This window comes from Syngnathus scovelli, chromosome 1, assembly GCF_024217435.2.
Source record: "Syngnathus scovelli strain Florida chromosome 1, RoL_Ssco_1.2, whole genome shotgun sequence".
NCBI lineage: Eukaryota > Metazoa > Chordata > Actinopteri > Syngnathiformes > Syngnathidae > Syngnathus > Syngnathus scovelli.
Genome location: NC_090847.1, coordinates 7390210 through 7402727, shown reverse-complemented (window position 1 = coordinate 7402727; position 12518 = coordinate 7390210). Strand labels below are relative to the sequence as shown.

General features: G+C 41.0%; 1 long non-coding RNA gene across 1 annotated transcript; it reads left to right on the top strand.

The window, feature by feature from the left end:
* Positions 1 to 1505: 1505 nt before the first annotated feature.
* LOC125977266 (uncharacterized) lies at positions 1506 to 6541 on the top strand. The gene is made up of 2 exons (XR_011087501.1): positions 1506 to 3180; positions 3258 to 6541. It is a non-coding gene; the product is annotated as an uncharacterized lncRNA (long non-coding RNA).
* The last annotated feature ends 5977 nt before the right edge of the window (positions 6542 to 12518 follow it).

Sequence of the window (12518 nt, the reverse complement as noted above, 5' to 3'; positions counted from 1 at the left end):
TCCTCCATGGGGCAGGATGTTTTCACCGTTGGCCAGCGCTTTGATGATGACTTTCGTTTTGTTTCATCTTTTTATGCCTGGGTGTGAAATGCACTTTCTTTATAAGCACCGATGTAAACTGATGTGTTGAGTTTACTTCTTTGGACCACATGCTCAGTGATACACTGCTTTCCATAATCTTTGACAATTTCCATTTTTTTCTAAATATTATTGGACCATTTGTATTAAAATCAAAAACTCCAACCTTTCATTCAACCTTTTATTCAGTGGGAGGGGATCCAGATGCCACGTTCAGATATAATCCTTGTACATCAAATCAGCACCTAATCTTCTCCTACAATGTTTTAGAAAATGGCAAAAGGGCAATCCACAATTCTTCTCAATCACTCAGCGATTGGCGTCCTTTGCTCTGCACTCTCCTCTTCAGCTCACTGAATACATTTTCAATTGCGTTGAGGTCCGGGAACTGATATGGCCATAGAGGAGCCTGATTTTGTGTCTCGCCAACCTCTTTGATTGTCAGTATGAAAATATGCTTCTGCAATAAAAATACTAATGAAACAGGGGTGCCGAAAATTATAGAGAGTGTTAGGGTTTTCCAGGTTATCTTTATCATAGGATTATGTTGGAATGCAACAGGTAATAAATACCTTACCTTGTCCTCCTTATCACAAGATCGTAAAACATCCCCTGAGATGTTTAGACTAGAGGACAAGGGCTTTCTATTCAGCCCACTCATACCCCCACTCTGTTCCTCCTAATAAATATGCCCTTGCAGGAAGGAGACCTTTCAGACTTCATTCCTTCAACGAGTGAACTCTCCACCTGCAGGTGTCTAAAAGAACTTGCTTGTCTACCGTGTGGTTCTTGCAAAATAAGTTGGAGTGAGCAAATCTCTAACATTTTGGTGCCGAAACCCGGGATCCTCATACCCACCATCTGACCGGCGAAGGAGGACGTGCTGCATTGTCGACAAGCCAGCGTCCATTAGGAGGACCTGGAAAAGAAAGTCCTGGGAAGAGAATTCTTCGCTGGGCCAGCATCTTAGGTCTGCCTTCGTCTGACAGAGGTGGATTGACGGGATCCGGCGGTGCAACGAACCAGGGGACAAGTAAGTTAAAGCGCTAAAGATACGGCTTTGGTTTGTCCGGGCTATGAGATTCGGCTTTGGTTTGTCCGAGCTATGAGATTCGGCTTTGGTTTGTCCGAGCTATGAGATTCGGCTTTGGTTTGTCCGAGCTATGAGATTCGGCTTTGGTTTGTCCGAGCTATGAGATTCGGCTTTGGTTTGTCCGAGCTATGAGATTCGGCTTTGGTTTATCCGAGCTATGAGATACGGCTTTGGTTTGTCCGAGCCATGAGGCCTAAAAAAGCGCTGGAGTTAGTGTGATTGAGTGTGTGACTGGTAGGATAAATTGACTAAAAAGCAGTTCTAGCGTTGATCCATGGCAATAAAACAGGCTAGTAATTTGTTGAAAGGTCAATTTAAACCTGCATTGAGGATCCTCAAAGAAAGAAAAAAAAAAAAAAAAAATTGAAAAAAAATTGTAAAACCTTAAGCGACTAAAATTAAGATGGGAAATAAGAACGGTAAATCTCTTGCTCTGCTCTTCTCTAAAACGAGAAGTTCATGGCAAGTAGATTTCTTAATTGTATGCAATGCATGCTGAAGTGGAAGAAAATGTATGGAGTACAAGGAAATTTGACAAAGAATTCAGGGTGCATAGTGGCATCCCATTCAATGATACAGCTGAGAGTGCTTATCAACAACAGCTTAAAAATGCGCTCCTCACTAATTTCCGCCCTGAAATGGGCAGTTGGGTGAGGAAACACTTGGTGGAAGCGGACACTGCTTGGTTTACAAAAAACATGCAGTGGCCCGGAGACGCTGATAAAGGGATTGAGAAAGGCAAAAGTTCTGATGTATTTCATCTAGATGATGATAATGATCTAAATGAAGATACAACGATCTTCTTCCAAAGTTCCCAAAGGGGCAGAGGAAGAGTTAGATACCAACAAGGTCGCAGGCCGCCATATAATTCAAAACCCCCACGAGATTCTGACAACTGTTGGAACTGTGGGAGACGAGGACACTTCGCACGAGAGTGTCGTTTTGCAAAACAATATCAATCAAAGGGTGGAGGAAGGAGCAGAGAAAAAGCCAAATTTTTAGCATGACAAGCTTCCTCCTCTTTGACCGCTTATGCTCATACAGAGAAAGAAAGAATAGATGCCCATATGACAGCAAAACATGTCATTGTCAGATTATTAGAATTTTCTTTTTTTTAGATTATTAGAAATCCTGTCCATCCAAGAAGTGTGACAATGCTGTTTGTATGCCCAAATTACAAATGACTAGAGCTCAAATTGTGTTACACTGCAGTTAAAATATGCAAATCAAGTGGTAAAGGAATGCAACTTGCTTCTAGAAGATAAATAAATAAAATTAGAATGTGCTGTCCTCGTGTGCATGGGAGGGACCAGCTCATGATCGACCACAGGAAATGGCCAGCCTGTGACGAATCATTGTTGCTGGGAACTACCTTTTGCATGCGAGAGCTGTGCATGTGTGTGCGTATATGTTAAAATGATGAACATTGGCTAAAGTTTTAGTATAAAAAAAATTTGCTAGACTGTGGTCTATCCAATTAGCACCACAGAACAGAAATGATTTTGAAAGATAAAAATAAGAGGAAAAAGAGAGAAATCTGTTTGCAAGCAGAAACTAATCCACACTAGTGCATGTAAAGTGTCGAGCCCACATGAGAAATTCGAAGAAAAAAAAAAAAAAAACGACAGAACATGCTTTCAAGAATTGGAAGAAGCTAAATTGTGAATTTAAGATTTTGCAATGCTACATTTAATAGGAATAATTGATTGGTTGTGTTATAAGATTATACAAAATTCTAAATGCAAGCTAAATCTGAGAGATTGAGTTCTTCAAATTTAAAAACAAAGAAAAAATTCAGATTAATTTGCCAGTTGTTTGTTTTAGTTAAGTTTTTTTTGAATTGGTGGATTGTTCTACCAGGAAAGCTAAGTTGAAAATGATATATGAATGTTGTGTGGTGAGCTTGGATGAATTGGGACCAATGTGATAGAAAGACTCCTTTTTGGAGACTGCGTGTGAGATGCAAATGAACATTGATGAATGATAGCCTGAATGAAAAGAAATTACAGGTTGAATGGTTAAAGTTGTTGGCGACTACTATAGAAAATTAGTAGAGCGACTTTGATGAAAGAGTGATTTTGAGCAGGTTGAATGTTAGAAAGAAACACGTAGCTTTTGGATTGATAATTAACTAGAAAAAAAACTGGAGAACCAGTAACACATGTAGAAGATGTGTGAACTGAGAAATTGAGAAGCGTTTTGGAAAGAAAGTCAAATTAAATGATGATGGAATCGTATGTAGTAAAGAACGCATTCTCCCAAAAAGTTTGTCAAGGTGTGAGGCATGGGCGTTGCCAAGCCTCAGAAGGGGGGGAGTGAGTAGGACTAGGACAGATAGTGGAAGATAGTAATAATACAACACTTTATGACAATGAATTTTCGAATACATTTGGTGTTATATTGTGGTAAATCTTTTGTTCTGGTGTAGATAGTTTAGCAACACGAGAGATTTAGAGGTTCAAAAGAAAGACAGTTAAAAGAAAACATTTTTGATTTGGACAATTGCAGGCTAACAGGAACATGAGAACGATAAGAACTACGAGGTGGGATCCAATTTCATTGGGGAGATTGAGAATTCACAGCACCATACTCTAAGTCACATTTTTGAGCAAGCATGACAATAACATGTGAGAGGTCAAGACATACAGATCAGGGCTTGATGTGGAAAGCAGACCTCGATGAGTTGATTTTCAATAATGATACTGAAGACAACATACTGTCCGATTAAATTGGAACTATAGATAAAATGTAGCTCAAAAATAGGATGAGTTGCAGGATTTACGATATAAAAACGAGACCGCTGTTATTAGGAGAATTTGAAGTTTGGTAAATAAATGTTACCAGCAAATTGATGGAAGCAGCTACATTTGGAAATAGTCTTACAAGTGTTCAAACCAGCCTGTCATTCTCAGTGTCAGGGCCCCTGAAACCCAATCCAAGACTTCGCCTGCAGCCGTGAACAACCACAAAATGGTGCCTGGCTCTGAAGCACCTTTGACCTTTGGCGAAGGACAAGAAAAGACTGCTGTTGTGCTTGGAGGAGGACAAGTACACTCCGGAGGAAATACAACATCCTCGGGGACGAGAAAAGACAGTGAAAAGCGGAGGAACTCACAATGATGAAAATTGACTCATTTGAACAATAGACTCATTCAAGAGTGATGGATGGGGTCACTCTGAAGCAACAACAAAAGAACACCAACTTGATAGGGTGAAGTGCGGCAAAAAGATATGGACTTGGAGTGTCTGACAACCAAATCGCACTCCTTGCTACGGCGTTCCCAAATTTGGTGGAGCTTTGTTCAAAGTGGAAGGGAGGTTCATTGTGCACTGAGTTTGACAGAACTGAGGAGATTTGATAAATAAATAATTAAAAATTTGAAAAATACGTAGGGGTACAGATTATAATCAGAGATTGAACGGATTTGGATAAAACAAATAGGCTAAAACGGTAGGAAACAAGAGCAAGATCTTATATTTTGGCTCATCAAGCTTAAGACGTAGAGGTCGAGTTCTATAAATTTTAGAACAGGACATTTGGCAGTCAGGAGGAAGCTAGGTTGCTCAATGTACCTACTCAATACAATAGTAAGTTTTTTGCACCACATTGGAGGTTGGATGGTCAGAAAGTTAGGTACGTTCAATTTTTGACATTCACACAATCATGCATAGGAGTCACAAGGCAACAGTTAACAAGACAATGACTGCAATAGGGGCCACCTACGACTGCACCGACATGGAAAAGTAGAAGTGAGAGAGCAGAGTATGGGATTATATGCTAAAACGTCTGCTATACAGTTACCGAGAGGAGATTCTATCAAGAGAAGCTACATGAGAGATGGATTAGAATCTCTTTGTCTGCGTGGGTGCGTGTGCGTGTGTGTGTGTGTGTGTTCACACCCTGTGTGGATGCGAGCGTGTGAGGAGAAAGAAGGCATGGGTAAGACAATCTCTTTTAAACCAGGAGGCAATAAATGGGAACGCCCCTGTCATAAATAGTTTTTGGTTAAAGGGAATCATTAGGAAGTGTTCAAACTCTTCCCGCAAACATTCCTATTTGCCAGTTAAATGGGCACTACAATTGACTACGAGAGTTGCAAACAACAGATGAAGAGCAGTCCTTGGCAGATTATATGATCAGGACGCTCAAACTGTGTCAAAGACAAATTTACTGCCGCTTGATCTTTCCTCCTCACAGGTCGACAACCCCATCAATCCAGGAGACTGGTTCTACATCGAGGTCATTAAAGGAAGGAACTGGGCCAGCCACGACGGGAGGGACCATTCCAAGTCTTGCTGACTACACATGTTGCACCCAAGGTTGCAGGACCCACAAATGCATTAACGATGACTGCTCTCCAGGAGGAAACTGGATGGGAGCTTTGGACATCACCGCTGTGTGCCAGGATGAGAGAGCCGTTTTCAAGGTGTAAGGGCTCTACTACCAACATGGCTGCACCATCGGACGGGACCTACTTCATTCAGAAGTTCAGAGGCACTGCCTCACCTGCATCCTATGAGTGCACGTGCCTGTTCAGTACGGATCATGGTTTTGTGGTCACGAGAGTTGTCCGATGCTGCCTGCCAACTGGACACGAGTGTGTGCGCCAGTGTGTGTGACAGACCTCACCTACAGACTAGAACATCAGCAGCTGACGAAAATGCGAGCACATATACAACTTCTTAGACGTGACAGATGTGATAATGATAATGAGACGTGGATTGCGTAGATGCTGTTCTGTTGAGCATGTATTACGGAAACTTGTTGATTTGACCATCAAATATGCTTCGCAAGTAATGGATACGCTGATGTACTGTTTCTTTGTTTTTCTTTTTGTTTTTATTGATAGCATTCTGGTCGCCTTAAGGCAAAGGGACCGTGTAAGAATTTTCCTGCTAATAACATCTGGCCAGCAGGTTTTTCGCTTACACAATAAGTTTGATCTGGGGTATTGAGGTAATGCCTCATCTTCACTGGAAAGTGTTGCTATCATTGTTTGTTGTTTTTATTTTTCCTATTCTTCTTTCTTCATTATACATATATATGTGTTTTTTTCTTACTTGTCTTTGTTGTTTGGGGTAGCATAATCATATGATAAAACAGGAGGGAGATGTTAGGGTTTTCCAGGTTATCTTTATCATAGGATTATGTTGGAATGCAACAGGTAATAAATACCTTACCTTGTCCTCCTTATCACAAGATCGTAAAACATCCCCTGAGATGTTTAGACTAGAGGACAAGGGCTTTCTATTCAGCCCACTCATACCCCCACTCTGTTCCTCCTAATAAATATGCCCTTGCAGGAAGGAGACCTTTCAGACTTCATTCCTTCAACGAGTGAACTCTCCACCTGCAGGTGTCTAAAAGAACTTGCTTGTCTACCGTGTGGTTCTTGCAAAATAAGTTGGAGTGAGCAAATCTCTAACAGAGAGCACTGTAAATTGAGACGCAACATCCACTACAGTCACTGTGTAGTGCATATATTGAGGAAATACTGGATTTTTTCTTGCATGCTTTTTTTTCTAGTAACCACATTTGAAGATTGTCCTTATTTTGGTGTATGTGTTCTCAACCCAACATGTCCCCACCCTCAAAGAAAAAGGAAAAACATGTAGAGCGTGAGAGTTCAAGAGTTTTTTGGTCAACATCAGGTAAAGAGAGGCCAGCTGTGGGCCACAGACTGGCATAGCAATATGAGTATAGGATCCCTGGAATGCCCCTGACCTTTAAGACAACAAACTTGACATTTGACTGGAAAGCTGCCAATCTCAGTACTGGTGTGCTGCTGTTTTCACTCCTGCAAAGTGTTTGAAGCATAAAAAAAAAAAATGCATTTTCTTGTATCTTGGAAAAATTGTGACTCACTGTTTACAGCTCTGGTATATTACTCCTAACAGAAATGTAAAGCAAGGACAAATATAAATGAAACCGTGTACCGCGTATCAATGCCAATGTGGCCTTGTCAAATGTTTGCACACATTCTACCCGTGTGTCAAATTCAGTGAAAGAACCAAGTAAGTTTGTCAGAGCCGCCATGAAATATCCATGTATACATTCATATCAAAATGCGTTTTCAGTGTCACAGGGTGTCAGCAGAAAGAGTCCCGGGTGGAAAATGGAAAAACAACAAAAGGCCACTTTCAACTAAGGTCAACGCTCTCGTGTAGCCTGACCACGTCCAATAAATAAGATATGTGTCTTGTTCCGTAATTTCATCCTGTTATTGCTCTTGAACATGAGTCCCATTTGAATCCCAGGGGGTGGCTGGACAGGATTGGGAGGAATTACCCGTGTCATCCGCCGGCTGACCTGTACTCAGAATAAGTGAGCTCAGGCTGCAGTATGAGGCCTTAGATCCATTTATCCATCAGGGACTGCGCTGCAACAGTATCTACTGTAGCGGGCCACCGAGCCCGTCTCTAATTTATTTCTATGATCGGCCTTCTCGGCTTGTGTAAGACACACCGGCCTCCGTCCTTGAGAGACACTCTTAGGGAAACGGAGACAGCCAAACAATCTGGCTGCAGTTGCTCAACCGGGTCATTTGGAAACCTGTTCGCCGTCGCCTCAAGGCGTCGTGAGACTTCCACGCCACCTGCTTTGGTTGTACGCCGTACAGATCGTCTCGGCTTGCCGATGAATACGGTCTCGATGAGACAGCTGGGTACTGGTAACTACTCTCCAGTGTTTCATCAACAGGGATTCATGCGTTATTCATTTGCCCGCGCTGCTAGCGGGTGGCCGTGTAATGACGGCTGATCACGGCAGTTGTATACCCGATTGAGGTTTCCACCCAGGCAAATTGTGCTCTTCATTATTCCTCACACATCTCAAAGCGCGGCACAGAGCTGTAGTTGACGCCATACGAGGAAGCTCATCAAGTCTGCATCCTTGGGAACGAGAGCGGATTTATAATTAAACTATAATCGCAATCTCATCGAGTTTAAAGCCATCATAAAACACCGTTTAATAATTCAAATGGTAAATATGATACAAGGAGTCTTTGTTTATGATATATGGTCTGCCTGACATCCATCAGTGCTCACTTTGGCCCCGGAGCAGCTCTGGACGCTCCTTCATCTGGAGAGAACAAAGAAAGCTGGCAGCCACAATATAAAATAAGGGAAAGCCACTTGCTGGCTGTGCAATATAAGTGTAAATATGGGCCCCTTAGAACAGCTGGCTTATGAATAATGGAAAAACGTTGTCCTTGGTATTCATGGGAGGGGAAACTTTCTGCCACTCAAGTGAAGCTGGAAGTTCACAACCTGTCACGGCACTTCTCTTTTCCTCTATGCCTATTACCAGACGCTGACCAAAACAATTTGAATGCCTCTTTTAGAATCTGGCGCAGTATGTGACTTGAAATAAACAAAGTGGGATCTCACAGGTTGAACATAATCCTTTCGTTTATGCTTGCCAATCGTCAAGAGCGGTAAAGTTAACCACTGTAGAGATGCTGATTGATAGAGAGCTCAAAAGCAATTTGTATCCTGCAAAGAGTCCATTGGAGACTCCGCTTCACATAGCCACGCTTAAGGCCAGATTTGAAGGCTAAATTCACAGGCCGTGTGAATTTGAGGCACGTTGGAAGTTATCGTAGGTTAATATGGCCTTCAAAGTCGACCTTTGCCTGCGAGTAGCCTGCGAGTTTAGTTTGGAAACGGCCAATAATGTCAAGTTCAGCTGTTGTGTTTTTTTCAGTTACAATTATTGGGCTTGTTTTGTTTTGCTCGTGCTGGAAATGTTGTCAGTTCATTTCTGATTATCCTGAAATTGAGCTAGCTCGTTTCCAGTGATCCTTTTTCTTCTCAGTACAAGCACTATGCAAATTAACACAACTCTTGTGCGCACTGAATGGACAAGATGATGAAAGCCTGGCCTCCGAAGAGATGCCCAAGCGCCAGCCTAAACGCATACACTCGCCAGCGAGATGAGAAGAGAAAACCGGCATAACCTCAATCATGACGTCATGTGTGACGCTGGCCAATTTTTTTTGGAACAAATGTTACAAACGTTTTTCACTCAAATTCTCCTCTCCACCACCTTATGGTACTTACTCGGGAGATTCCACCGTTGTGCATCTGCCAGCTTTGCAGACTTTGTCTTGCCTTTATAGTATGACGTCATTCTGCAGGGACAACAACACAGAAATTTGTTGTTAAACTGTGAAGAAATCATGAAAAGACCTTTGTACTCCTTTCTTTTCAGTTCTCAAAGTTGTTCACATTGATTTTTCCCTCTATTAACAGCAAACTTGCAGTTTTGGCTCTGTGTGTCAGCAGGGTCAGCCGTCTCATTAGACACCAGTTATATAGACAAAATGAGTACAGACGATGTGTGATATACACTTAACAAAAGGAAATGCAGCTTTAAAAATATCAGCGGCATGCTGTGTATTTGTTCAAAAGGTGCAGAGAAATCCAGTTTAATGGTCTCCAATAGCACAAACACACTTGACTATTTCCCAAAAGAAAATACACGGCTAAAATATAAAGAATTGTAGACTGAAAACATTCAGTTCTGCTTTTATACACCCACACAAGCGGTTTGAAATTAAATGATCAAGATTATAAAGAATATAAAGATGTAACTGAAGTGTAGTCAACTTTAGCTTAACTTGAGTCATACAATTGATTACGTGCTCATTTTACTGACACATGTAGATAGTTCTAAGAAACTAACAAATAAGTTCAATATAACCTAATGGTGCAGTATAAATAAAATATTTTATATAATTTTAAACGAATAGTATTTTTTTCCTTAGCTGGGAAAACAGCAACTATTGTCAAACTATCGTTATGCAGAGTTTTATGCTTTGTAGTCCTCATTTATTTAATCAGATCTATTTTTTCCAAATGTGTGTGTTTTGTGTGTTGGGATCAAGCAAGGCAGAAGAAAATAGAACCCCCCAAACGAAATTGAATCTAAAATCTCTCGAGGCATAAACCTGAACCTGTCATGAGTTTCAAATAGCTGTTTGAAGTGTGCTTATACCTTTTACTAGTGTTTGCCTCATTACTTATTCATCAACAAAACGGGATGTCAATTACTTCCTGAATATCACTGTGCTTAGCAAATTCTCAGTTTCATGCACGTCTACATTTATATCCTCAAGTAGAAAAACAGTTCAAAGGTTAAAAGGAATGGAAAAATAAATGCTTAGGATTTGTTTTATGACTCTTGCTCTTGTGCCGAGAAGCCGGGACTACGAGTACAATCATGCCGTTGTGGCTGACACGTTTGAAATGAGTCGCCCGATTATGAGAAATCCTGCTCGAGGGAGCTTGCTTACCACTCTGCTGTGTGTCCGAGACAAAACATCCATATAATTATGCTGGTTGAGCTTAATGAACATCCAGCTCTTATTGATGATCCCTTTGTTGTGCGAGGGGAATTTCCATAATTTACTCAGATTACATTTGCCTCCATTACAACATATTCCTTCCTCACTCTATTCTTTAGCTGTGATGCTAATGACACCTCATATGCATGTTCTTTTTATGTTCTTGTTTTGCTGCTGTAAATTAGCTGTCAAAAGCTGCAGTTTGTCACTGCTTTCTTCACAACACAAGCCGTCGTAAAATGATTATATCTCGCAGTATTTTCTGCTGATACTTGCAGAGTGGTCCTGGAGAGTGGGGAGGAGGATGTGTGTGGTGGATTTTTCGGCTATGGAAAATAAGGAAGGAGAGTGATAATAGCTTGAAGGCCATGTCAGTGGTAGGCGGGTTTCAGAAAACATCAGGGCAGCTTTGAGAGATTAAAAAAAAAAAAAAACAGGTGCAGAACCCTATCATCTCAGAGTAACTACACTTTGATATATACAAAACAAAAGATCACTGATGTCCCTGCTATCACTTGTTTCCATTTCCCCTATAATTACAGAATGTGATGCTATGAGAATTTTCAATCAAGGTTGATTTGGTTTAGAAGGTCTTCTGGGTCTTTCTGGAGGGCCAACCAAGCACTAATGGTACAAAGAATGACATTACCAGATGGTTTACTGTAGCTTTTGTTGAGGGGTGTTTTAATTAAATAAGACAGCTGGTGAGGGGGAAATAAATAAATCATTAGATGTGCACTCATTGACAATTTTTGAAATTGTTATATGAGAAATGATTTTTCAGGTTTAGTTTTTAGCTCAGTAAGAGCCTGAAGAATTATCTCAATTGTTAATTATCACGTGTTTTACCTTTTCTAAGGCTTTTTGGTGAATGTTTTTTGTTTTTCACCACTCAGTAATCCAAGTGACAGCAAAGAGGTATATTTGATGACAACCATAATGACCATTCACACTCGCATTCACATCTATGGAGAATTTGGACTTGAGTGCTTCACAACCACACATACATGTTTTTGAAAAGTCAAGTAAAGTTTATTTGTATAGCACTTAATCACAGACGCTCTATAAAAAAAGAAAAATATTGTCGACGACTCACTGAAGCGGTTACATAGGGACATTTTCCCCAACAGCAAAATGGCAGTTGCCCGTTTACACCACTCACGCCACTTCGCACCTTGCTGGACTTCATAAATTCATAACCAAACTACATTCTCTTTTCTTTCCTCAGGGTGACTTAAATGATATTTTTTGAGTTGAGTGAAAAAAAAAAGTGAAATGGAGACAAACACGCATCACGCATTCAGCTTGCTTGCATTGCAAGCATGGTCTGCCTAAGAACGTCCGCGAGAACATTATTTTCGCCTAATTCAGATTTTGACGTACGAACCGCAATGCACACAGACTGCGATGCGTGTCTGGAAATCTGCACCCACGAAACCACAAGATCACGGGGGTCACACTGACGAGTTGAGTTCACGCGCTAACAACCGTGTAAGTTTATATTCCTGTGGAATGAGTATTGCGGGAGTATTTTGGGTTTGAGGATATAAATACTTTGCGACAATGATGATCTCTATCAAGTGTGGCTGTGCATATATGCCAAATGGCACAACCACGCACATAAAATGTAATCCCCAGAGTGATCTGATTATATTGACTTATTATCCATATGCGATGTTAAATCCAAGCAGTTTCAAACCAGCTGTTCTGCGCCACACTTGCACTGCAACCAATCGACTTGTTTTGCCTCAGTCTTTCCTGTGCTTATAGACCCGCTGAGACTTGTCATCAGTAATCTATAGAGCGGTGCATGTCCACTTACAAGTGACTGGCACAAATATCAGACGGCCCGGATGAGACACTTTATCGTCTTTCATCGCTTTTCAAATGCATTCTAAAACCAGGATGATGTGATTCATTATTTCTACCCACAAAGCTACCTTATCCTCCACTACTTATGGACAGGCTAAAAATATCAGTTCATTTAAAACTTTAGTTAC